Below are 27811 nucleotides of genomic sequence, written 5' to 3' on the forward strand. Positions count from 1 at the left end.
AACACACATCCTCACTGGGGAACCTGAAGGTTCAGATCACAAAAGAAGGAATTGATTTTTTTTGAAGCTGAGATGAATTTGGGGCGCCGAGTGAAGTATAGGAGTAGAGGAAGCATCAGAAAGAACTCTGTCGGCACTTTCCATCCCCAGGGAAGCCATTTCTGACTTCATCTTGCAGGGGTCCTTGGGGAGGGCTGGCAGTGGAATTGGGAAAGATCACAGGAAGAAGGAAACTTCCAGCTGAACCTTGTAACAACTTCAACCAAATGTGAAGTTTCCTGGGCAGAATCTGGGGAAGGGGTGAACAGGGAGTGCAGATACAAACACAGAAGCCACAGCAGGCAGGAAGGCACAAAAACTGAAAGCCCTGCTTGCTTTCTCCCCAGGGAGGCTTGTAGTCTGGAGAAAATTCTCACCCTGCTCACTGGCTGCCTGGAAAAGGAAGTTGGTGCTGTTCAGGAGGCATGGTCCAAGTGAGACCAGCCTTTTGGGCTGGGTGGGAACTGGGTGAGGCCTGAAGCAAAATAACTTTGTGTGAGCATTCTGAGAGCAGGTTAGTTGTGCAAGAATTAAAACTCCATTAACAAGATGATAAGATTTTATTAGCCAAAGAAGTAGGATAAGGAGAAATAACTCTGAATCTATTATAAATAGGGTACAGTTACAGATAAAAATAAGATGGAACATCAAAAAAGAAATAATTCAGCCAGGCGCGGTGGCTCACGCCTGTAATCCCAGCACTTTGGGAGGCTGAGGCGGGCAGATTATGAGGTCAGGAGATTGAGCCCACCCTGGCTAACACGGTGAAACCCCATCTCTACTAAAAATACAAAAAAATTAGCTGGGCGTAGTGGCAGGTACCTGTAGTCTCAGCTACTCGGGAGGCTGAGGCAGGAGAATGGCATGAACCCAGGAGGTGGAGCTTGCAGTGAGCAGAGATCACACCACTGCACTCCAGCCTGGGTGACAGAGCGAGACTCTGTCTCAAAAAAAAAAAAAAAAAGAAAAAGAAATAATTCATTTTTATATTCTAATAATTTAACACACATAAGCATATGCAGTCATTAAAAAGGAGTAAAAATTTTATTTGGGGGTAGAAACAAAAAGAAAGTTACCTATGTAGTTTTTACTATAAAATAAAGTTACTGATGTTTATGTCCTTGAGTGGAGGGACTCAAGGACATAAACTGTGGCTGTTTTTCTTTTCTTTTTTTAAATTTTTATGGCCTTAGTACCTTAGTGATATGTATTAATGTTAATTACCTTAGTGTTATTGAAGTACACACAGCAAGATGTGTTAACTGTGACATATACCTCTTCTTGTTCAACTAGAAACTAGTCTAGGGCAATGTGGTTGTCCAAGATCACTTTTACTAGGAATTTCAATGAGTCCTGTTGTTTTTGCATTGCAACAGCTGTAGTGTTAGCCACAGCTGTCATACTTAGAGATAGATACTGCACCACAGTCTCCAAGGTATACCCATCCTGGGTATGAAAATGCAGTGGAATGTAAAAAGCTATTTGTTTGGCCCTGAGGGAGGTGGCACCTGCAGGATACCCAGTGGGTAAGTAGGGTGGGCCTCGTTCACCAATAGATGTTATTGTGTAGAACACCTTGGGTACCCAAACCTCTACAAAACAGGCTTCCTCCTCTGGGGGCAAGCACTCTGTGGCCAATATATCCTGCAAAGAAACACGTAGCAAAAGGAGCTCACATTACCCTGATAAAAGAGCAGTTGTTATAAATAATACTAATCCAGTTGTAGAGGCATTCATGCATACATAGGTGGGCATTAAAAAGTTCTGAAGAGTGTTCGTCTTCCCAAAGTGTCAACAATGTTTAAAGTCTTCTTTAGCATTATGTCCTACCTCAAAAAGGTATTAATGCGTAGGATACTGGGTGGTCATTAAATGTGGATGCAAAGCAGGAGCATCACACATCGCTCAAAGACGTGGACGGCAGGGGGACACCAATGATGTTGATGATTGGCTATTCCAGCACAGTGGGAAGTTTGGCAGCACCCACTGGATCCAAAGGTGACAAACCCAATACCTCATCAGGATGCCTCCTGGGCTACTGCCTGGCTAATGTTAACCATTGCTTTGTCCCACCATGACTAATCCAAGGGAACCTGGAGGTAAAAGGATGTGGAAGGTTAGTTACTCCCCCTGCATGTGCGTGCACACACACACACACACACACACACACACACATGCTTCTCGAGGTCTCAGGTGTCTCAGTCCAACAATATGGAGATTTCCCAGCTGTTCTGCACAATTTAGTTTATTTGGCTCTATCTGGGAGTGACGATTTCACTGGGTACCCAGCATTTGACCATGAATACCCATACCTTACATCCATGATCCTGGAGGCCCACCAGGTGGTTAACATTGAGGCTAATCACCCCAATGTAACTCATAACTGCACCTATAGTGTCATTCCCTTCAGTGGGCCTGGTTAGGAATGCCTTCCTCCCTGTGACATTTCATAGATCCCTCCTTGGGGTGTGGAGGGTACAGAGCAAAGAAGTGCCCTCAGGTAGCATGAATTCTAGGTTGGCTGTGACTTGGCTATCTGGCAGGGTTGCCACTAGGACCACCTATTACCCATCTGTTTCTATTCAATTTCAAAGGGTAAAAGGAAAAAGTAGGGATACTGAGTGTAGGTGACAGGACTCACATACAGACAGGACTTGGCCTCTCCTGCCTACTCCTACTCTCATTACCAAGCAAGTCATTTATTGCTGTGGTTCTCTTCTGCTGTATGGTTGTAGAGAGTGCACTCTGGTGTTTCCCATCGCAGCTGCTGTTCTATCAGGCAGGTGGCTTGACGGTGTTGTGGGGTGTGCAGAATCCACCTAGTGATGTGGGATGCTGTCCACTGTTGCATGGCCTTCACTGTGAAGGCTGTTTCTTGGTCTGTTTACATAATGTCAGGGTAGCTTACATGGCAAAAATGTTCTTGATGGCCAAGATCGTGGTTCCTGAGTCTACGAAGTACACCAAGACTGCAGCACAAAGCTTGAAATAGATACTTACAATTATCAGACCACTGAAAGCCACAATTAAAGGGCATCAGTTGGGCATGGTCCATTTGCTAGACTTGTATTGGGGCTAGTCTACAACAAATGTGACCCAGTTCACTTTCTTTCCTTTATTGAACTTTCTTGCATGAATACGATGTGACTATAGAATCTTCAGCTTCCTCTAGGGGAAGGAAATGGGTGCGTGCCCAGTTCACTGGTAAATCCAGTGGTTATTGTTGCTATCATTCTGGTGTTGGCTGTGACTACTTGCTCATCCAAGTCATTCCCTGTTTGGTAAAAGCCTTTCTTATGCCTATCCACATATGTGATGAATATTGTAACTTCCCATTAAGCTAATATCTCATTGCTCTTGTACCCACACTGGGGTGCTGTTGGCTATAGCCTAGGAGTCTGTGAAGACATAACACAATGAAGTTTGGGAGTAGCCTACATGCCTAACCATATAGGTGCCAGTTCTGCCCATTGAGCCAACCTGCCTCACCCTTGGTCAATGATGATGTATTCATCCTAGGGGCAGATGGTAGCTACTTCCCAGTGGAATCTATTGGCTTTCCATTTGGCAAACCCATATGTGAACAAAGTCACAATACCTCTAGGGGTACTTTCTAAAGACAGCATCCCTGGTGTACTATCAGAGACACTGGGGCCTCTGCAGCATCCAGTGGGGTACTCTTTGGGGTGTCAGCCATGAGTTTTTCTAACCAGGTGACTCCCTTGGGGTCCTGGTCAGTCTCTATCTTGAATATACCTTTTCTGTTTGACGATGGAGTTTCATTGTGCTTGCCATACTTTATTTGTTGGGAGGGTGCTAACTCAGTTCAGAATTAATAGATAAGGCCTCAGCAACATAGTAGATTCAAGGATAATTTGTTCCATCTTTATTAGTGCCTACTAGTGTGGCAGCAGCTGCTATTCAGAGGCATAATATCTGAATGCTGCTCTGGTCCAGAATCCAACTGCTCACCAAATGCAGGTTTCCACTTCTTTTTTCCATTGGCTCTAGTCAGCGTGGGTGAGTGTTGCTGAGACTCATTAGTCTAAAGAACTGGGACCCAGATGTAGGACTTGTGCAACTGCACGTTGCTCTTTTTCCAGGGCACACTTCTGTTCAGGATCCCACTCAAAGCTGGAACTTTCATAAGTGACCTTCACCAAGGGAGACCGCAAAATTCCCAGATGTCAAGTGTGCTGTCTTCAGTACCTAAACAGCCCCATTAATCATTGAGATTGTTTCTTTGAATTCAGGGGTGTTGAAGTCAGAAATTTCTCCTTAATCTTGGTGGTAATGTCCCATTGGGCCTTGGCCCAAATCACACCTAGAAAGGTGATGTATTGGGCCATCCCTAGATTTTATCAGTGTCAGTAATCCAGTCATCTGAGATCATTGCCTGGATTGCATTGTCCAGGGCCCTTTTAATTATGCTCTTATCTGGTCCAACCAGAATAATGTCATCAATGTAATATAGGCAGAAAACTGAGGCTTGGAGATCAGTCTTTTGTAAATCCAGCCCTATCTACAGATGGCAAATAGCAGTAGAATTGAGATATCCCTAAGCAAGGACAGTAAACATATATCGCATCCCCAGCTATGTAAAGGCAACTTGGTCTGGTTCTCTTCCCTCATCAAAACGGAGAAAAACATTTTGACCAGGTTAACAATAGCATACCAAATGCTGTCATGTTTTGCCAGTTGCTCCTTGACTGAAATAATGTCCAGTACAGATAGGGCAAATGATGCTAACTGGCAGTTGAACTGGTGGTAGTATATCTTGGGCCACTATATGTTGAATGTCTTCTTTATAGGCCAAACTGGCCTATTGTATTGGGAAATGGTAGATCTCAAAACCCCAGCATCCATTAATTCTTGAATCAGGGCAGTTATTTCCTTTTCTCCACCCTGGATGAAATACTATTTTATTTAGACCACTCTTTGCGATGTGCACAGCTTAAGGGAGTCTCAGGAGGCAATGTGCTCTACTGTAATTGTCTGAATTAGGTGGAGTGTAACTTCAAAGTCAGTGATAGATGCCTTGTACACAGCAGTTATACATATATACCTATTATTCATTCAGTAGTGAAAACCACCATCACTGGCATGCAAAAAGGGCCAAAGAAGTCAATAGCTAAGCACATGGTCACTTCCTTTCCATATGTGACAATATTAGTTTTTAAAGTCCCTAGGGACATCTGCTGTTTCCACCCATGGTAGGGGCCAGGAATGATGGTTACCTGAGCCCTGTCTCTAAGATATCAATTAAAGTATTCATGCCACCCTTTTCTTCTTCTACTTTTACTGAGGAATAGGGTTGTTTTCCCTTGTGAGGCCCAGAAACTTTGGCTCCATGCCAATCTGTTTTATTGAAGGGGGTCAAGTCAAGGTAGAATGGTAGTAAGGTATAGGTCCCTTTTTCCACTAGGGACTCTTCTTTGATAGTGTCCCTCATTTCTGCCTTAATATCTCTTATTTCATCAGCAGGGATGTGCAGAGTGGAATACAACTAGATAAAGTTGTCTCAATCAAATACACCTTCCTCTGCCTCTTCCAGTGCAAGATCAGAGATTGCTGAGAACAGAAAACTTGCATACCAGGCTCAAGGAGTACAGAGTTTACTTACAGAAAGAGGAGAGAGTACACAAGGTCCAGCCCCTTGCAATGCATCAATAACCCATGGCTAGCAGATCAGATCCATAGCCAATGTGTGGGTGGTGTGGTTATATGCATTCCACTTTGTGCTGCAGTAGAAGGACTTACCCCATGAGATCTGAAATACAGAAAGCTGGGTGTGTGTCTGAGGGTCATGAATGCACACATAACTAGGCAGTTCTGAAAAGAGTTTACCTGTGCAGCTTGCAGAGGGAACAAGAATGTACTGGCTGTGCTTTGAGCTCTTTGCATACAGTACAATTTATGAGCTTGACAGAATGTTTTGCGTTGAGCACAGGGTTTTTCTTGTTAACACAGGAAAGGCATTGAGTTGTGCTTGGAACAATTCCTTACGCTATTAATCCATAACAACAGTCACAATTCTAGAATGATCAATCATATATGCCATCTGTGTGTGGGCATACACACACACACACACACACACACACACACAATACTCCTTTTTATGTATTATCCTTCCATTTAAAACTGATTCCTCATGGCTCCCTTGGTGAAACAAAGGCCTAGAGTTAAGTCACATGGAATCTTTTATCTTATTCTGTCATTATATATAGTTCTCTATTCTTGGAAATTTAGTTACTTGTATTTTATTTATTTATTTTGCCATATAATGTAGAATAGTGCTTCACTTAGAGCTCTGGGCAGCGGTATCTCTGAGAAATATCTTGAAAGAGCACAAGTATAAAGGCTTCTTAGTTTATCTGCCTCCTTTTAGATATCCCCATTCCAATTACCAAGAAACTAATCTTTGTAAATCAGCACATTAATTTAAAGCATAGAAATGTGGCCATCAGGGAATTCAACCTAGCATACTCTACTGACGGGCTCAGTATTAGTTTTTGAAATCATCTTATAACAGAAAATAATATGTAGGTACAATATATAGTTTAGACAATATAATACAGAGTTTTAAAATGTTAACTAATAGTTTCAAAATATTGAAGGATGGCTTATAAGATGTTTTATTTCAAATAAAATGGCAGAATGACTCAATAAATACTACTAAGGAATTATATGTTTAAAAACCACATGATTATAGTTCTGTATATCTATAACATGAGGTGATATGAAAGAGTTAAAAAAGAGTTAAATAATTTTTATTTCAGATTATACTTCTTGTACTTTATGGTAGACAAAATAATTACATGTTTGTAATATTTTCTATTATTTAATAATTGGGAATTGTCATTATAAGTCACAAGAGTTTTAAGATGGTTTTAAATTAACATGAGGAGAACATACACAGAAGAATGAAATTGGCAGCTAGACAAACAGATAATTATTCTACCACTATAGATCATCTCATTGAAATCATAAAACATTTATGATAGACTATTAAAAGGTAATGTTGCTTATATATTCATTAATTATGGCTAAAGTTCAAAGCTGAGACATAGCAAAAGTAACAAGTTCAAAGAGCTTTGAACAGTTGAGGGCAACTCCATCACCCAGCTGGGCTTTCTGAGATGTACTTGGGCAGAGTCTGGTCCCAACACTCCCAATCATCCTTATCCCCACCCCACTCCCACTCTAAACAATAAAGGAGAACTGAGAGGGAGAACAGTATTTCCTCCCCTTCCTTTTTCCCGTGGGGCTCTTTCTTACCTGAAATTACGTGAAAACCTCAATCACTTCCATCCTCTACTAGGTCAAGGAGAGTGGTTATCTTCCCTCTGAAATGTGGCACACCAGTCAACCTGCAGAGTGACTAATGCTACTGGGATAAGGCATCAGAAGAGGCAGAGTCAAAAAGAGGTGACAAGGAAGCATCCTGAGTTCCATCTCTTTATTATACAAGCAAAATTTTGCAAAAGTTGAGAGGATGTCAAGGATCTGAGTGGAGCTCAAACCATTGTTTCATTACCCTTCAAGAAAGTTGCCCACTAGGTGATAGAACTCAATAATGAATGACTATAGTTGGATCACCTGTAACTGAAGCTGGGGGTGAGAGCTTGTGGAAGAGTTGAAGCCAAAGCCAAATATCTCTCATCAAGGAACTGTACTGTTGGGAGACCTCACATAAGGGTTTCCAAAGTGTCCACACAAGTACCCCAATAGAAAGCCAGTAATTGAATGCTGGCCACCTTGGCAACCAGACCGTTTGGGCCAGAAAGAACAGCAATAATCAAAAGAAACTTACCATGCTATCCAGTCAAAGAAACATTTTTCCTTATCTCTCTCCATTATTTTTTGATCTGCACATTTGAAATTTGAACACTTCTACATTGTGACAGTTTATGTATTTTTTTACATTTTGCACTGTTCTTGAATTTTAATAAGCTTATGTGTATCAATGTGTTTTGTATTTTTCAATTTCCCCCAATACATCAAAACCACATAAAGATGTTAATCCTTTTTTGTCATCCTGTTACCATGTTCAAAAGAAAACTCTGTATTAGCCCCCAACAAAATGTTGTTTCCTTGTTTCTCATTCAGAATTTTCTATCTTAGAGAACTAAACTATCATGAACATAGTTCCTTGGGGTAACTCACATTACACATCTGATCTATCAGCATATCTTGTGGTCCTTCTGTCAATATTCAGTATGTCTGAGGAAGCCAAAAACACATAGAAGGATTGATTTTAATAACATATTAGATAGATTTTCCAGTAGTATGTTGAGTAGTGTTTCCTTCAACTTCTAGGGAATTCTGCAAGTGGAAAACTTCTGAATTTATAGTCACTCCTCAAGTGAAATTCTTCAAATATTTAAACAGGAAAAATCATGTCATGTAAAGCTGAGTAAGTACAAAATATTAAGAGAAAAAAAGGAGGAAAGAACCAGAAAGCAAGACAGATGGCAAACACTCATTAGAAAAATATTGCCATGGAAAAAATGAAAATTGAAACCAGATATCTTGTCATTAATATTCCAGACACCTAATATCTCCCTTATATATTAAGAGTACAATGAATGGATACAGAACCCCAGAAAAGAGATATTAAGATATGAGGGGAAGATAAAATGAGGTTGTTCATGCTAAGTAAAGAGGTAGGAGGAGAATGACAAATCATAATGGAAATAAAAGTAAAATTGAAAGCAATAAAACAAAATAGAATCTGGGCTGGGTGCAGTGGCTCACGCCTATAATCCCAACACTTTGGAAGGCCAAGGCAGGAGGATCACTTGAAGCCAGGAGTTCAAGACCAGCATGGGCAGCAAAGCCAGACCCTGTCTCTACCAAAAAATAAAAAATAAAAATAAATTAACTTAGCCAGGCATGGTGGCATGTGCCTTTAGTCCCAGCTACTTGGAGGTTGAGGAGGGATGACTGCTTGAGCCAAGGAGCTCGAGGCTGCAAAGGAGCTATGATCATACCACTGTACTCCAGCCTTGGCAACAGTGGGACAGCAAGACCTTGTCTTAAAAATAAAAGAAAACAAAAAGAGAAACTGTTGAATATATAAAAGAAACATCTAGGACTGAATTAAGAAAAGTAAAATGAACAGAATGGAAATAAAGAGTCAAAATGTAATAGAAAATATTTAGTTAGGGAAGCTTCAAGAAAAATATTCAAATATAGGCATGAGAGGAGTTCCAAAGGAATAAAATCAAAGTAAATTAAAGAACAAAGCTGGAGGCATCACGCTACCTGACTTCAAAATATACTACAAGGCTACAGTAACCAAAACAGCATGATACTGGTACCAAAACAGAGATATAGACCAATAGAACAGAACAGAGCCCTCAGAAATAATACCACAAATCTACAACCCTGACAGAAACAAGAAATGGGGAAGGGATTCCCTATTTAATAAATGGTGCTGGGAAAACTGGCTAGCCATATGTAGAAAGCTGAAACTGGATCCCTTCCTTACACCTTATACAAAAATTAATTCAAGATGGATTAAAGACTTAAATGTGAGACCTAAAACCATAAAAATGCCAGAAGAAAGCCTAGGCAATACCATTCAGGACATACGCATGGGCAAGGACTTCATGTCTAAAACACCAAAAGCAATGGCAACAAAAGCCAAAATTGACAAATGGGATCTAATTAAACTAAAGAGCTTCTGCACAGCAAAAGAAACTACCATCAGAGTGAACAGGCAACCTACAGAATGGGAGAAAATTTTTGCAATCTACTCATCTGACAAAGGGCTAATATCCAGAATCTACAATGAACTCAAACAAATTTACAAGAAAAAACAAACAACCCCATCAAAAAGTGGACAAAGGACAAGAACAGATACTTCTCAAAAGAAGACATTTATGCAGCCAACAGACACATGAAAAAATGCTCATCATCACTGGCCATCAGAGAAATGCAAATCAAAACCACAATGAGATACCATCTCACACCAGTTAGAATGGTGATCATTAAAAAGTCAGGAAACAACAGGTACTGGACAGGATGTGGAGAAATAGGAACACTTTTACACTGTTGGTGGGACTGTAAACTAGTTCAACCATTGTGGAAGACAGTGTGGTGATTCCTCAGGGATCTAGAACTAGAAATACCATTTGACCCAGCCATCCCATTACTGGGTATATACCCAAAGGATTATAAATCATGCTGCTTTAAAGACACATGCACACGTATGTTTATTGAGGCACTATTCACAATAGTAAAGACTTGGACCAACCCAAATGTCCAACAATGATAGACTGGATTAAGAAAATGTGGCACATATACACCATGGAATACAATGCAGCCATAAAAAACGATGAGTTCATGTCCTTTGTAGGGACATGGATGAAGCTGGAAACCATCATTCTCAGCAAACTATCGCAAGGACAAAAAAAACCAAACACCACATGTTCTTACTCATAGGTGGGAATTGAACAATGAGAGCACTTGGACACAGGAAGGGGAACATCACACACCGGCGCTTGTTGTGGGGTGGGGGGAGGGGGGAGGGATAGCATTAGGAGAAATACCTAATGTAAATGACGAGTTAATGGGTGTAGCACACCAACATGGCACATGTATACATATGTAACAAACCTGCACGTTGTGCACATGTACCCTAGAACTTAAAGTATAATAAAAATATATATCTATATATAAAATAAATAAATAAATTTAAATTAACCAAAAAAAAAAAAACCAAATAAGTACTTATAAAAAATTTCTGGGCCAGGTTCAGGGTTCACGCCTGTAATCCCAGTACTTTGGGAGGCCCAGGCAGCTGGATCACTTGAGGCCAAGAGTTCGAGACCAGCCTGGCCAAAATGGTGAAACCCTGTCTCTACTAAAAGTACAAAAATTAGCTGGGCATGGTGGCGCATGCCTGTAATCCCAACTTCTCAGGAGGCTGCAGCACGAGAATTGCTTGAGCCTGGGAGGCAGAGGTTGTGGTGAGCCAAGATTGGGCCACTGCATTCCAGCCTGGACAACAGAGCAGGACTCAGAACTCTGTCTCAAAAAAAAAAAAAAAATTCTGTCTTTCAAAGAAGCGTTGAAGCTACATGTTTAAATAGCATATCATGTCTTAGACTGATAAAAATTAATTCTTTTGTAATAAAATTTAAAAATTTTTAAACTTCAAGGATAAATTTCTTTAAAGACTAATACACATAAAAAGGGATGGAGAATATCAGGCTGCCCTCATACCTTTCCTCAGCAATATTAAACACAAGACAATGGAGCTATGCATTTAACTTTGACTCAAAAATGTCAACACAGCCAAAGCATTCTTAATATAAAGGCAACAAATACATATTTGTCCAAATGAAAGCACTTAGGTAGTAGTATTGCTACACTGATACCTGCTTGAAGAAACTAGCTGCATGTTAACTCTGGCCAACTAAGAGATAAATGAAATATTAAAGTGGTAAGCATTGCCTCTGTTTATAGCTGTCAGTCTAAGACTAAGATAAAAGTGAGTAACACGCCCAACAATGCAGAAATGATATAGCTAACAGAAGTTTAGAGGTACAGGAAGAAAGAAAGTAAATCTTAAATTGAATTACTCAAAAAGCAGACTCTCAGAGAAAGATTTGATAATCTTTATCTTTATTTGATAAAGATTTGAGTGTCTTAAATCCTTAAGAAAAATGTTTAAATTTTCTACAGATATTTTTATATATTTCAAAGTATTTTTATACTTATGGAAAAATCTAAATGCCATAAATGGAAGAATACTTACTGATGTAGGAAAATATTTGAGATAGCTAAGTAAAGAGGGAAAAAGAAGGCAAGCTCTGGAAGCAGTTTGAAATTCTACATGGTATTTAATATATATATTTTTTAAAAATTGTATACCCAAAAAGAGTGATAGAAAAAAAGAAAACATGTCAAAACTCTAACAATGCATATGAAGGGCAATTATTACACAGTGACAGTGGAAGGAAGAGAGAGACACAGTCGGTGGATGGTGGCAAGATAAGAACATTCACTCTGAGGGCTTCTAGTAACGTTGGAGAAGTGAGTGTCAGCTGAGCAGAAGGGAGGGAGGGAAGGAAGCACAGGAGGTTTGAGGAGAGAGAGAGAGGAAGTATGAAATCGCTGTTGCAAACCTCCTGGGGGAATGTAGAGGGGTTGCCAGGAAGCCCACTTGAAGTCTGAATTTAAAGTGAAAGTCCAGCCAGGCCAGGCGCGGTGGCTCACGCTTGTAATCCCAGCACTTTGAGAGGCTGAAATGGGTGGATCACCTGAGGCCAGGAGTTCATGACCAGCCTGGCCAACATGATGAAACTCCATCTCTACTTAAAATATAAAAATTAGCTGGGCAGGGTTGTGGGCACCTGTAATCCCAGCTACTCAGGAGGCTGAGGTGGGAGAATTGCTTGAACCCAGGAGACAGAGGTTGCAGTGAGCTGAGATTGTGCCACTGCACTCCAGCATGGGCGACAAGAGCAAAACTCCGTCTCAAAAAAAAAAAAAAAGTCAAAGTACAGCCAAACATGGTGGCTCACACCTGTAATCCCAGCACTTTGGGGTGTTGAGGTGAGGAGGATTGCTTGAGGCCAGGAGTTCAAGAGCAGCCTAGGCAACATGGCGAGACCTTATCTCTATAGAAAATTAGAAAATTAGATGGGCATGGTGTGGTGCACGCCTGTTGATCCCAGCTCCCACGGAGCCTGAGATGGGAGGATCGTTTCAGGAGGTGGAGGCTGCAGTGAGCTCTGATCACACCACTGCACTCCAGCCTGGGTGACAGGGTGAGACCCTGTCTCAAAAAAAAAAAAAAAAGAATGAGCAAGCCTAGATCCTTGATGGCCATCTCAGCCCTGTCCTGCCTATGTGGAAGAATTAAACTTTGCTCCTGTTTTAGCCACAGTTACTTTGCATTTTGGTCCCTCATCCTAATATATAAAATTAAAAAACTAAAAAACAGGTTCTTTGTAACTATTTCTGTTGTGTACTAATCATCAATCGAGTCATGAATATAAAGAGCTCTTTTAAAAAATATGTTCAAACCACAATCTAATCCAAATATAAACAGACCATAAAACCGTGTGTGAATGTAGACCAATAGAGTCAGAATATCAAGCCTAGTAACCAACACCAGAATTCAGAACAGTCAAGCTGAGTGTAACAGCACTAACTCTGTCAGATGAAGGGATGATTACTCTACCTGATGGTGAATTCCAGCAGCTCCTGGGCTCCATGAGGGTCCAAGTGCAGAAGACTATACACTCTTTCAAGGCTCTGCTGCAGGAACTGCTGGGAAGGATCCTTTTGAGGTATGATGCTGGGAGAAACAGCTGATGGATGACACCAGTTTTCTACCTGGTAACTAAGCAAACACAGTGGGATTATAGAGTCATGAAGTTTGGTGGCTCAGCTTTTGGTAACACACACACAAACACATAAAAGCACATTAAAAATGTGAGCTAAACAAAACAAAGGGGAAAAAAGGCTAGGAGATTCTATAAATAACATTTCTCCCCTTCCTCAGCAACAATTGGGAGTTAAAGAGAAAGAGACAAAATGCAAACATGGTCTACCCAATACAGCCACAGCTGCCAGGAGAAAAACAGAAAGGTATAATATTTTCTATTGCTAACTGAAATAAATGGCCCAACCATAGGAAGGAGACTAAAAATTAAACTGTTGCTACATCTTTTTTTTTTTTAGACAGAGTTTCACTCTTGTTGCCTAGAGTGCAATGGTACCATCTCGGCTCACTGCAACTTCCGCCTCCCAGGTTCAAGCGATTCTCTTGCCTCAGCCTCCTGAGTAGCTGGGATTAGAGGTGGCCACCCCCAGACCCAGCTAATTTTGTATTTTTAGTAGAGACAGGGTTTCTCCATGTTGGTCAGGCTGGTCTCGAACTCCTGACCACAGGTGATCCGCCTGCCTCAGCCACCCAGACTGCTGGGATTACAGGCGTGAGCCACTGCACCCGGCCACATTTATCTTTAAAACACTATCTTATCTTTCCCTTGAAGGAAGAGTAATGATTTATTCCCAAATAAACATATAGCATACAATTTTTTCATGAGAATAATTTTTTTTTTATTTTTGGCCTAGCCCTTCAGATATACTTATTCTTACTGTTAAAAGTGGTTACCTTTTAAGATGGATGGGGAGGAGAGAGCAAAGAATATTTCACTTTTCATTTTGTATCTACTTGTTTTCTGTTTTTTTTTTTGAGATGGAGTCTCACTCTGTCGCTCAGGCTGGAGTGCAGTGGCGCAATCTTGGCTCATTGCAACCTCTGCCTCCTGGGTTCAAGCAATTCTCCTGCCACAGCTTCCCGAGTAGCTGGGACTACAGGTGCCCACCACCATGCCCAGTTAATTTTTGTATTTTTAGTAGAGATGAGGTTTCACCATGTTGGCCAGGCTGGTCGTGAACTCCTGTCCTCAGATGATCCACCCGCCTCAGCCTCCCAAAATGCTTAGGTTACAGGCATGAGCCACCGCACCTGGCCTCATTTTGTATATTACTCCAAATAAAGTGATTTGGAGTCACCCAAGCAGGGATGAGTTAATGCAAATAGAGAGATTGGAAGAGTACCTGGGCCACAGCATTCACGAAGGGTTTGCTATTATTATTATGATCCATTTTTAAATTTTCTTCTTTATATCTCTAGGTTTTAAAAATAGTAAAGTTTTATTTTTAAAAAATAAGCACTCGTGGAGAATCATGGCTACATGTAATAGTTAAAATATAACAATTTAGGCTGGGTGTGGTGGCTCACGCCTGTAATCCCAGCACTTTGGGAGGCCGAGGCAGGCAGATCACGAGGTCAGGAGATCAAGACCATCCTGGCTAACACGGTGAAACCCCGTCTCTACTAAAAAATACAAAAAATTAGCCGGGTGTGGTGGCAGGTGCCTGTAGTCCCAGCTACTCGGGAGGCTGAGGCAGGAGAATGGAGTGAACCTGGGAGGCGGAGCTTGCAGTGAGCCGAGATCACGCCACTGCACTTCAGCCTGGGCGACACAGCGAGACTTCGTCTCAAAAGGTAATAATAATAAAAATAAATATATATATATAAAACAATTTAAATTATTGATCTAAAATATAATCTATTGTTCCAGGTTCCTTTCTTCTTGCCTAATATCAATAACCCAGGGACACCAAAAAAAATGAATCATCTTAAAAGGTAAAGGATACAAAAGCAAAAGTATAAAACAATGGCAAAGAGCCCAAGAGAGAAAGAGAATGAACAAACAAGTTTTCAGAGAATATATGGACTGCTTTCTACTATTTAATAACCACAAAGCACAAAAAATAAAAAGCCAAAAACAAGCTGCACACAGTGGTGCTCACCTGTAATCACAGCGACTTGGGAGGCTGAGCCAGGAGGATGGCTTAAGCCCAGGAGCTTGAGACTGCCCTGGGCAACATAACAAGACCCCCATCTCAAAGGAAAACATGAACAAAAATACCCCTACCCCGTGCAAAATAAAAACAAGGACAACAGATGTTTTCAACATACCCTCAAGGCAGGAACAAGATGAGAAAGACTGTCTCGGAGGTAGGCATAGTGCCTGAAGGTGTGATCTGAGAACAATGCTCGCATTGTTGGACAGGTTTTAGCAGCATTGAAAATAAGTACCAAAACTGCAATATCTGATAGATCACGGGGTTAAGTAAACTTGGAAGTAGAAAAGGTTGGCCAGATTCTGGCACTCTCACTTTCCACCTCCAAAATCTCCATCAAGAGACTGATTTTCTAATAATCAAAGAAATGCAAATACAAACAACAAAATACATTCCCCTACTCCACCCACACCCCAATTACCAAAGGTTTTTAAAAATGCCAGAGACTGCCAAGAATACAAAAAAATGGAAATTATTTTGCCTATAAAGTAAGCAACTATATTGCCTATCAAAGTACATACTGGCCAGGCATGGTGGCTCACGCCTGTAATCCCAACACTTTGGGAGGCTGAGGCGGGTGAATCAGTTGAGGTCAGGAGTTTGAGACCAGCCTGGGCAACAAGGTAAAACCCCGTCTCTACTAAAAATACAAAAATTAGCCGGGAGTGGTGGCAGGCACCTGTAATCCCAGCTACTTGGGAGGCTGAGGCAGGAGAATCATTTGAATCCGGGAGGCAGAGGTTGCAGTGAGCTGGGGTGGTGCCACTGCACTCCAGCCCAAGCAACAGGTTAGGAATTTGAGACCAGCCTGGCCAACATGGTGATACCGCATCTCTACTAAAAATACAAAAATTAGCTGGGTGTGGTAGCGGGCGCCTATAATCCCAGCTACTCAGGAGGCTGAGGCAGGAGAATTGCTTGAACCCGGGAGGCAGAGGTTTCAGTGAGCCGAGATCAGGCCACTGCACTCCAGCCTGGGTGACAGAATGAGACTCTGTCTTCAAAAAAAAAAAAGGAAAGAAAAGAAAACTCAGACCACCCTAGCTACACTGCAGAAGGAGATGCCAAAGCTGCCTGCCAACACATCAGGGTCCATCCTAAGCACAGAGGATACAAGCTGGATCATCCATGTCTGGTTCAGCTGTGTCAAAAAATGGGTGGGTGCTCAGAAGCTCTGGCACCAAGGGAAGCACCAGGGTTGGATGCCGACTTCCCAGAAACTTCAAGCACCTGAAACAAACAAATAAGAATGCACATCAACAAATTAGTAAAGTTAGTCCTTTGAAAAGTACTAGGAACTGGAATCAGAAAACCTGAACTGGAATTGGAAATTCTCAACCATATACTTTTGCTAACTCTATGACTTCAGATAAGTCACCCAGTTATTCTGGAACTTGGTTAATTCATCTAAAAAAACTGGTTATTATAAAGATAAAAGAACTGTTTATTTAACCAACAGCCATTTCCCGCATCTTTCTTCCTGAGAGAGCCCTGATTTTACTCAGGTATCAGGCAGGCAGCAAAGTGCTTGGAAAAGGCAGGTCCAGCCCAAGAGCTGAACCACTATTGGTCTAAACCCATCATGACAATCCCATTCCCATTTTGCAGTGACTGGTTTGCTGGTAGGCAAGTAAGCCAGTTCTAGACAATGGAGCACGAGAGTATGCTGGCTGGGGAGCTTCTCAGGGATGTTTTTGCAAATCAAAAGAGCAATGCATGAAAGGGAATGACCCTTCCTTTCTGTCTTGAGATATTATCTTATGAGGCAGCCATCTTACAACTATGAGAAGAAAGCCGGCTGGGTGTGGTGCCTCACGCCTATAATCCCAACACTTTGTGAGGCCAAGATGGCTGGATCAGGAGGTCAAGAGATCAAGACCATCCTGGCCAACATGGTGAAACCCCATCTCTGCTAAAAATACAAAAATTAGCTGGGCATGGCGGCACGGGCCTGTAGTCCCAGCCACTCGGGAGGCTGAGGCAGGAGAATCGCTTGAACCTGGGAGGCGGAGGTTCAGTGAGCCGATATTATGCCAATGCACTCCACCCTGGCGATAAAGAGAGACACTGTCTCAAAAAAAAAAAAAAAAAAAAGAGCCAAGAGAACTGTAGAGAAACCAAAGAGAGCCCTGGTAACCTGCTGAATGACCAATTCTGAAACCAACCTTCTGACCTCGTTATGAAAAAACAGACTTATTGGCTAAGATATTTTTGATCAGATTGTCTTTTTTATTTGTGGGCAAAAACATTCTAATTGATATCCTGGGTGAAGTTCTGAAATCACAGATCTGTCTGAAACTAAGTAGCGTTATGCAAGTAAATTTTTTCATCTACAAAATGAGATTAAAAGTCATTACTTCATAGAGTTGCTATATGCATTAAATAACTAACATAACGTACTCAGCAAAGTGTCTGTCACATAGTAAGAACTCAATGTTAGCTATTATAACTACATGAGGGCCCTTTATAAACTATAAGGAACTATACAAGCAAGGTAATTATATATTTTTATTATTGTTTATGGTTTTTTTTTTTTTTTGAGACAGAGTCTTGCTCTGTTGCCCAGGCTGGCATGCAGTGGCACAATCTCGGCTCACTGCAACCTCTGCTTCCAGGGTTCAAGCGATTCTCCTGCCTTTGCCTCCCGAGTAGCTGGGATTACAGGCATGTGCCACTACGCCCAGCAGATTTTTGCATTTTTAGTAGAGATGAGGTTTCACCATGTTGGCCAGGCTGGTCTTGAACTCCTGACCTCAGGTGATCCACCCGCCCCAGCCTCCCAAAGTGCTGGGATTATAGGCGTGAGCCACTGCACCCAGCCAATTAAGTGCACCTTCTAAACCAGAACTTAATGAATAAAAAATAATAAGGCCGGGCACAGTGGCTCATGCCTGTAATCCCAGCACTTTGGGAGGCCAGGGCAGGTGGATCACCTGAGGTCAGGAGTTCAAGACCAGCCTAACCAACATGGTAAAGCCCCATCTATACTAAAAAAAACCCAAAAATTAGTTGGGTATGGTGGTGTGCACCTATAATCCCAGTTACTCGAGAGGCTGTGGCAGGAGAATCGCTTGAACCCAGGAGGCAGAAGTTGCAGTGAGCTGAGATCACGCCACTGCATTCTAGTCAGGGTGACAGAGCGAGACTCCATCTCAAAAAAAAAAAAGTAACAAAACAAAACACTATATAGGAGAAAGAGGAAATCTAATTAATTTATTTCTATACTTGTAACAGCTACCACAAGGGTTGGTGTGTAGTCAGCACACAGCAGGCACATAATATTTGCTAGGTGGATAGGTGCACAAATTAGTAAGTAATCTAAAATGTGATATTCAGCTTAGGAATCAGATTCCTGAGAGCGGTTAAGTTGAATCAGGTTTCTAAAGTAAAGGCAAAATTCAGGGCCGTACTACCCTCAATCTATAAGGACGGAACAAATGTCAGCATTGTACATTTACCACATTATGCGACTCAGTGAGTAAATGGGCAAAAAAGTCATTACTTCCATATGGAGTCCCTATCAGTAGGGTACTTGGTTAAATTTTTCAGCAGCTCCACCAATGCAAGATGAATCCCTTCTTTGGTTGAAACATTAGTACAGCATAAGAGTTCATGAAGAGCCTCTCGAATATCTCTGATGAATCCTTTTAAAAAAAGTAATAATAATAGTAGTTACTGTTGGTTAGCAGACTCAGCCTCTATCTACCATCCCCTTCTCCCCAGCCACCTTCCCATCTAGGGTGGCCATGTAACAAAGTATGTGGAAGTTTTTTGGCTGAAATTCCTGAAATATCTTTCATTTTACTGATAAAGGACCAGAGGCAGTAGCTTTATCCCCTTTGTTCTTTAACCTTCCCTTTCCATCCTATCTGGAACTCAATCATGATGCTGAAGGTACAAGAGCCTTTTTGCAACTAGGAAAAAGGACAGGCTAAGAAGAAAGGCTAAGAGAGAGGCTGGGAATGGCCAGTTAGCAGAACACTCAGAACACACACACTTACTAAGTTTGCCATCTTATACAGGCACAGTTTGTGGCATCCCAAAACAATTACAACAGTAACATCAAAGATCACTGATCACAGATCACTGTAACAGATGTAATAATGAAAAAGTTTGAAATATTTCAAGAATTACCAAAATGTGACACAGACATAAAGTGAGCACATGCTATTGGAAAAATGGCACTGATAGACTTGCTCAATGCATGGTTGCCGCAATCTCTCAATTTATTAAAAAAATACAATATCTGCAAAGCCCAATAAAGAGAGGTATACCTGTATGTGCTAAATGGAGGAGTGAGGGAAAGAGTCGATCTATCTGAAGTGAATTTCAAGATTTCAAGAATGAGAAATATTAAAAGAGAGGCAAATTGAAATGTCACTCCTATCCATAAAATTCTGCAACAGTTTTCCATAATGTTAGAATAAAATCCAGACATCTTAAAATGGCCTACAAGGCTCTCCACCTCTCCCTAATCCCCTCTCAGACTTCATTTCATGCCACATTTCTACTTTCTCACTGTGGTTCACTCCTACTGGCTTTCTCTCTATTCTGCAAACACAACAAAGCTCACTTGTGTTTTAGAGCCTTCCCACTAGCTGTTGCCTCTACCTGAAGTTATTCTCCCAGTCTTCACATAGCTAGCTTCTGTTTACCATTCAAGACTCCACTTGAACATCATCTCCTCAGAAAGTCTTTACTAACCAGTCAAATTACAGAGAAATTCCCCATTCCTCCATCATACTGTTTATCTTCTGCAAAACATTTATCACCATCTGAAATCATTTTGTTTGTTTACTCCACCTCTCTTTAGAATATAAGTTTTATGACAGCAGGGATCCTGTCTGTTTTGATATCCCTATATTTCTAATACACAGACAGTGCTTGTTGAATAAAGAAGTGAGTTTTTCTAGGCAGGGTAGGATCTTGACATAGCAGGAAAAAAAAAAAAGGCAAATTCCACCTGGAAGGGTCAGCAAGGTAAGGCTCAAAGCAATGAAGCACAATGACACAGAAAATATAAGGGAGCAGTGCACAGCAGGGTGGAAGAATAGTCTATTGTAAGTTTATATGGGTCTGAACTCCTGAAAAGAATTAAAAAGCAAGGATTCTTTGTGTGTTATATACATAAGTACTCACAAATAAGCATACCTGTGAACAATTCTGTACATCAAAACATAGCTTGGAACATAGCTCAGCTACTCAGCAAACACTTACCGAGCACCTAATTGTGCCAGACACTGCTGCAAGACATTGGTAATAAAAAAATGAAGAGTCAGCTGGGCACGGTGGCTCACACCATAATCCCAGCACTTTGGGAGGCCAAGGTGGGTGGATCACTTGAGGTCAGGGGTTCGAGACCAGCCTGGCCAATATGGTGAAACATCATCTCTACTAAAAAATATATATAAAAATTAGTATTGTAGTGCATGCCTGTAATCCCAGCTACTTAGGAGACTGAGGCAGGAGAATTGCTTGAACCCAGGAGGTGAAGGTTGCAGTAAGCCAAGATCGCACCACTGCACTCCAGCCTGGGGAACAGAGCGAGACTCAGCCTCAAAAAGTAAAAAACAAACAAACAAACAAAAAAAAAAAAAAGGAAAGGAAAGGAAAAAGGAAAAGAAAAAGGAAAGGAAAGGAAAACAAAGAGAAAAGAAAAGTCAAGACACCTTGAGGAGCTCACAGTCTTATGAAATAGAGAATTACTGAAAAATGCTAGAGCAGTATACACAGAGTGCTATGGGAATAGAGTGGTGGCATTTAGCCCACCCAGGGCTGGGAGTAACAGTTAGGGAAGGCTTCCTGGATATGTTACCTAATATAGGCTGTGGGAATAAGTGGACGTCTCCTGGGTTAAAGTGGCAGTTTTGCAAACTGAGGGGGAAATTACATTGAAGGTAAAATTGTGAGGAAAAGCAATATGTGTAGGAAAGTGACTTCAGCATAAAGTTCAAGGTGAGGAATGGTGGAAAAGAAGGCTAAAAAGGAAAGGAGTGGCTAGGCTATGTATGAGGCCACCCATGAAGGACCACACATAGAATGTAAACTTATTTTTAGGAAAAAATACATGAAAAAATTATAAAAATTCATAATTCAGGAAAAATCTCAGTAGAAGTGCTAAGCAGCTGAGAGAATGGTAGGGACCTTCAAAACCAAAGCACCAGCTATTCTTTAAAGTATGCAGTAGAAATCTGTTACAAGTGTTCTAAAAACTAAGCACCTAATTACTATCCCTTTCACATCTGAACCCCATCTTCCCCAAAAAGGAAACCAGAGGACAAACCCCATTTATGAATACTCTGAAGAACTTGAGTAGTTGCAAATAAAATCCAGACATTTTAGAAAAATAATACAGGAACTACCTAGAGCTGTACGGCCTGGGAAGCAACTCTGTGTTTACATTTTGGTTCAGCCACTAACTCAGACAACTTATATTTTCTCTATAAAATTCCCAGGGTAGAATGAATCAATCCCTAAGAGCACTTGCTGCTATAACAGCCTATGATTCACTACAAGAATCAAATCAAATTAAAGGTTGAAAAGAACTCTTCATTATTTAGCCCCTACCTTATCTATAGCCACTTCCTCCACTCTTCCATCTCTTCAACTCTACGCTATCATTATAATAAACTCTTTTTAGTTCCTTGAATATATCATATTCTGTCTTATCTCTGCATCTTTAGACATTGCTCCCTCTGTCTGGTACCCTTTCATCCTACCACCAGTGTCACTTCTCCTTTAAAAAAGATGCACTTCAGCTTGAGTGACAGAGTGAGACCCTGTCTCAAAAGAAGAAGGAAAAAAAAAAAGCCTAGTTAAGTCCTACTCCTCCTTCAAGTGTCCACTACAGCACTTCCTCCTTCTTCCCAACCTCACCTCAGCCAATTCAGGTTAGACACTATGTATTCCCTAGGCATCCTATCCTTTCTTGATCACAGAAAGACCAAGCTTATTCAAATTTCCTGTTTCACAGTCAATTTCTTCCATCTTAGGGGAGGGGTATGGTGAGAAAACAGAACTGTGCTGCCTGATATACTGTTCTGTCACCAATACCTGATTTTAACGGGGGGGGGGGGGGTGAGGGATGAAGAAATGAGTAACAAATTAGGAACACTCACCTCTAGCACAGCCAGGACAGTGTCAAGCTGATCTTCTCAGAGGGTGATGTTGTTAGAGATTTTTCTCATGGTATGTATGGACTGCAGACATACTTCCTCAATTTCATCGTTGAACATGTCAGCTAGGAAATCAAGGCACTTCTCAGCAAAAGAGGGTGAAGACTGGGCCAACATGCAGAGGGCCTCCACAGCAGCAATACGAACCTCTAGAAAAAAGAACAAATGAAATTGCACATCAGGCTGGGCACAGTGGCTCATGCCTGTAATCCCAACACTTTGGGAGGCCAAGGTAGGCAGACCACTTGAGCCCGCCTACGCAATGTGGTAAAACTCTGTTTCTACCAAAAATATTAAAAAATTAGCTGGCTGTGGTAGTGTGTGCCTGTTCTCTCAGCTACTTGGGAGGCTGAGATGGGAGGATCACTTGAACCTGGGAGGCAGAAATTACAGTTAGCCAAGGTCGTGCCACTGCACTCCAGCCTGGTGACAGAACGAGACCCTATCTCAAAACAAAACACACAAAAAACAAATTAGCCAAGTGTGGTGGTGCACGCCTATAGTCCCATCTACTTGGGAGGCTGAGGCAGGAAGATCACTTGTGCCCAGGAGTTTGAGGCTGCAGTGAGCCATGATCGTGCCACTACACTCCATCCTGGTGACAGACTGGGCCCCTGTCTCAAAAAAAAAAAAAAAAAAACAACTCCAAAAACAAAAAAACAAAAACTGCACATCAGCCAGGTGCAGTGCCATACACCAAAGTCCCAGCTACTCAGGAAGCTGAGGTGGGAGGATCATTTGAGCTCAGGAGTTCAAGGCCGGCCTGAGCAACACACTGAAGCCCCATATTTTATATATATATAAAGTAACTCATATCAAATTAAGAGCCATGGGAAAAGTACAATATGGATTCCTTCTCCTTCAGGCTGTCTTCTATTCTCTACTCCTCTCATTCTATAAACTCTCCCTGGGAGATCTCTATGCCCACAGTTTCACATACCACCCACCTTAACGTCGATCTAAGAACATGGACTTTAGTATCACAAGGACTATGGCTTAAATCTGACTCCACATATATGTGATGAAGTCACGTGTCTGTCTACATTAACTTCTTGAAAATTAAATTGTCTTACTTATCTCAGTATTCCGAGCACAGTACTTTTTAAAAAGTCAGTTAGTAAATAATGTTATCATTATTATTAAGATTAAAGTAGACTAAATATCATTGTTCGAATTTTACAGGTAAGATTCAGCAACGTGGATTAACTTGCCTCAAAGTGAATGAGGGCAGGAATAGGACCAATACTCAGGTCTGTTGATTGTAGGCTAAAATCATATAGTGGTTAAGGATACATGCTTGGAATGATAGAGGTCTCAGAGCACACTGTAGTGAATGATCCCTCCACTAAGTTGGAGGGTGATCTTGAATAAGTAACTCAACTTCCTGGCACCTCAAATTTCTCACCTGGTAAATGGAGATAATACTCATTTCCTTACAGAGTTGTTAGGACTAAATGAGATAATACAGGTAAAGCACATAGGGACTCTGCCAGGCATATTTTAAGGGCTCAATAAGTATCACCTAGGGTATAGGTTTGGGTTCTGTAAGCACCCTGAAAACAGAGGCATGTTTTCCACCCCTTGGCATGCTCAGAACATGTAAACAATAAAGCTACTGATCCGAGGAAGCCCTTTCTTCATTCACTAATAAATGGGTCCTGAACACGTACTATATGCTAGGTGCAGTACTAAGGGCTAGGATACAAAGATGAGAAATGAGTAAGACACAGAAAATGCTCACAAGACTTCTATACATGGTTGTTTTTTTCTAGTGATTCCCATATGCTTCTGTAACAAAATGGACTATTCAAAAACAAACAAAACAAAAAGTACCTCAAGTTGTGGTTAAAACTCACAAACACAATTTCCTCTTTGTATAAAGAAAGGTTTTATAGACATGTTAAAAGTAGAGTTACTACACTAAAGACAGATGATTCAGGTTTTTCTTGGTAGTTATGAATTCCTCCTTTTCATCAGAAGAGAACAATTTTCTTCACTTCACAATAATGTAATTTAAACATGAAATTGCTAATTATAAGGCAAGCTAGAGATAAACCCAAACATGTTAAGTGCTGGCTCTTCCTCCTAGAATTTTATCCATTACACCACACTGACTCATATGTAACGTTTGCAAGCCCACCAAGGCAATCAGGAAGGAATTTCTGATCAGTGTGACCTCAGCTGATACAGTTCCAAGCAGAAGCAAAGAAATGTGGTATTTTACTTTGCCTGAACGGCCAGACTATAAGCAAGAAAATTGACATTTTCCACTGAACTTTTTGGAATGTTGAAGATATGTCGGCCAGGCATGTCATGCCTGTAATCCCAGCACTTTGAGAGGCCAAGGCAGGAGGATCACTTGAGCCCAGGAGTTCAACACCAGCCTGGGCAACATAGTGAGACCCCATCTCTATAAAAAAAGTTAATTAAAAATAAATAAATAATATGTCACAGATTCCCCATGGGTACAGAGCAGAGAAAAGGAATCTACTATACTATATTTTAAAAAAGACTGATCCTCAGCATCTGCACATGTATAATTGGGTCCAGACTTAGCTACCTATTAGGTTTGTACTTAGTACTAAAGACACAAATATGAACAAAAGCAAGACTCTCCTCCAGGCTTACAAATAAGAACAGTTAATTGCATTACAGAGTGATGACTGTTGCCATGGAAAAGCACACGGAATGTAAGAAAATGCATATGAAGAAATATAGCCCAATCAGTGGGATCAGAGGTGGCTTTCTGTAATACGTGATCCCTAAAAACAATAACTAAAAGAGCTGCTAAGCCAAAAGAAAGAAAAAGGTCTTTCTAGAAGAAAAGCTGCATGCACAAAGTCCCAAAAAGGAGAGAGAAGATGGATAAATTAGAACATGAGAAGTATGTGAGGCACTACACTAGAGTGAACAGCCAGTAAAATAAGGCTCCATTTCATTCCCAGCAATGCACCCCTAAAACCCAAATTTTCCCAGAATTGTATAAATGTGATAAAATTAGAAAGCTGTCATACCTGATACCTGGTTATGGTATACTCACTTTTTAAACTTAAGTTAATTTGATTACATCTTAATAACGTTTGCAACATGAAGGATAAATCCTTGAGGAGATGGATACCTATCTATATGATGTGATTATTTCATATTTCATGCCTGTATCAAAACATCTCATGTACCCCTTAAATATATATACTAGTATGGAACCAAAAAAGGGCCCACATAGCCAAGACAATTCTAAGCAAAAAGAACAAAGCTGGAGGCTTCACGCTACCTGACTTCAAACTATACTACAAGGCTACAGTAACCAAAACAGCATAGTACTGGTACCAAAACAGATATATAGACCAATGGAACAGAACAGAGCCCTCAGAAATAACACCACACATCTACAACCATCTGATCTTTGACAAACCAGACAAAAACAACCAACAGGGAAAGGATTCTCTATTTAATAAATGGTGTTAGGAAAACTGGCTAGCCATATGCAGAAAACTGAAACTGGATCCCTTCCTTATACTTTATACAAAAATTAACTCAAGATGGATTAAAGGCTTAAATGTAAGACCTAAAACCATAAAAACCCTAGAAGAAAATCTAGGCAATACCATTCAGGACACAGGCATTGGCAAAGACTTCATGACTAAAACACCAAAAGCAACGGCAACGAAGCCAAAATTGACAAATGGGATCTAATTAAACTAAAGAGCTTCTGCACAGCAAAAGAAACTACCATCAGAGTGAACAGGCAACCTACACAATGGGAGAAAATTTTTGTAACCTATCCATCTGACAAAGAGCTAATATCCAGAATCTACAAGGAACCTAAATTCACACACACACAAAAGAAAAAAACCATGACCCCATCAAAAAGTGGGCAAAGGATATGAACAGACACTTCTCAAAAGAAGACATTTATGCAACCAACAAACATATTAAAAAAAGCTCATCATCACTGGTCATTAGAGAAATGCAAATCCAAACCACAATGAGATACCATCTCACACCAGTTAGAATGGCGATCATTAAAAAGTCAGGAAACAACAGATGCTGGAGAAGATGTGGAGAAACAGGAACTAATTTACACTGTTGGTGGGAGTGTAAATTAGTTCAGCCATTGTGGAAGACAGTGTAGCGATTCCTCAAGGATCTAGAACCAGAAATACCATTTGACCCAGCAATCCCATTACTGGGCATATACCCAAAGCCTTATAAATCATTCTACTATAAAAACACATGCACACATATGTTTATTGCAGCACTATTCACAATAGTAAAGACTTGGAATCAACCCAAAGGCCCATCAATGATAGACTGGATAAAGAAAATGTGGCACATATACACCATGGAATACCACGCAGCCATAAAAAAAGGATGAGTTCATGTTATTTGCAAGGACATGGATGAAGCTGGAAACCATCATTCTCAGCAAACTAGCACAAGAACAGAAGACCAAACACCGCATGTTCTCACTCATAAGTGGGAGGTGAACAATGAGAACACATGGACACTGCAGGTGGGGGGGCATCACACACTGGGGCCTGTTAGGGGGTGGGGGACTGGGGGAGGGATAGCATTAGGAGAAATACCTAACGTAGATGATGGGTTGACGGGTGCAGCAAACCACCATGGCACGTGTATACCTATGTAACAAACCTGCACGTTCTGCACATGTACCCCAGAACTTAAAAGTATAAAAAAAAGTATTTAAAAAATCTTAATGGCAAACTGAAAACTGTATAACTAAATCATATAAATGTTAAAAGTGATGAAATTCAGTTGTAGAAACGAAACAAAGCAAAAATGCCAATAGAAACAAAATAGGTTTCAGTTACTCATTTTAGAGTAAAATAGGTTTTAATAACTGGACTTCCTTATTATCCAATATTATTTAAATTGTAATTCATATTTTAAGTTCACAGAGAATCAAAAAGCAGAGGTAGATTTACTTTCTATACATACGGAACATTTTAGAACAAATGATAGGATAACCCAATTCTTACATCTACTGATGAAAAACTTTCTTTCAAAAATAATATTCTTGCCCTTCTAAGAAGCAGTTCTGTCCTGAGGTATGATTGTATAGGTATTTTTAAGACCTGGCACAGGTCTCTGGCACAAATTTACTGTAAAATGTGGACAATCAACATTACCTCACCAGGTCTGTTACCCTTGCTGATAATGAAGAGGCTGGAGTCAAT

The 27811-nt window shown here is 40.8% G+C and overlaps 1 pseudogene; it reads right to left on the minus strand.

The window, feature by feature from the left end:
• Positions 1-1094: 1094 nt before the first annotated feature.
• The window catches only part of LOC101140161 (integrator complex subunit 4-like protein 2), a 60287-nt pseudogene continuing 33570 nt past the window's right edge, over positions 1095-27811 (minus strand).

This window comes from Gorilla gorilla, chromosome 6 (assembly GCF_029281585.2).
Source record: "Gorilla gorilla gorilla isolate KB3781 chromosome 6, NHGRI_mGorGor1-v2.1_pri, whole genome shotgun sequence".
Classification (NCBI taxonomy): Eukaryota; Metazoa; Chordata; class Mammalia; order Primates; family Hominidae; genus Gorilla; species Gorilla gorilla.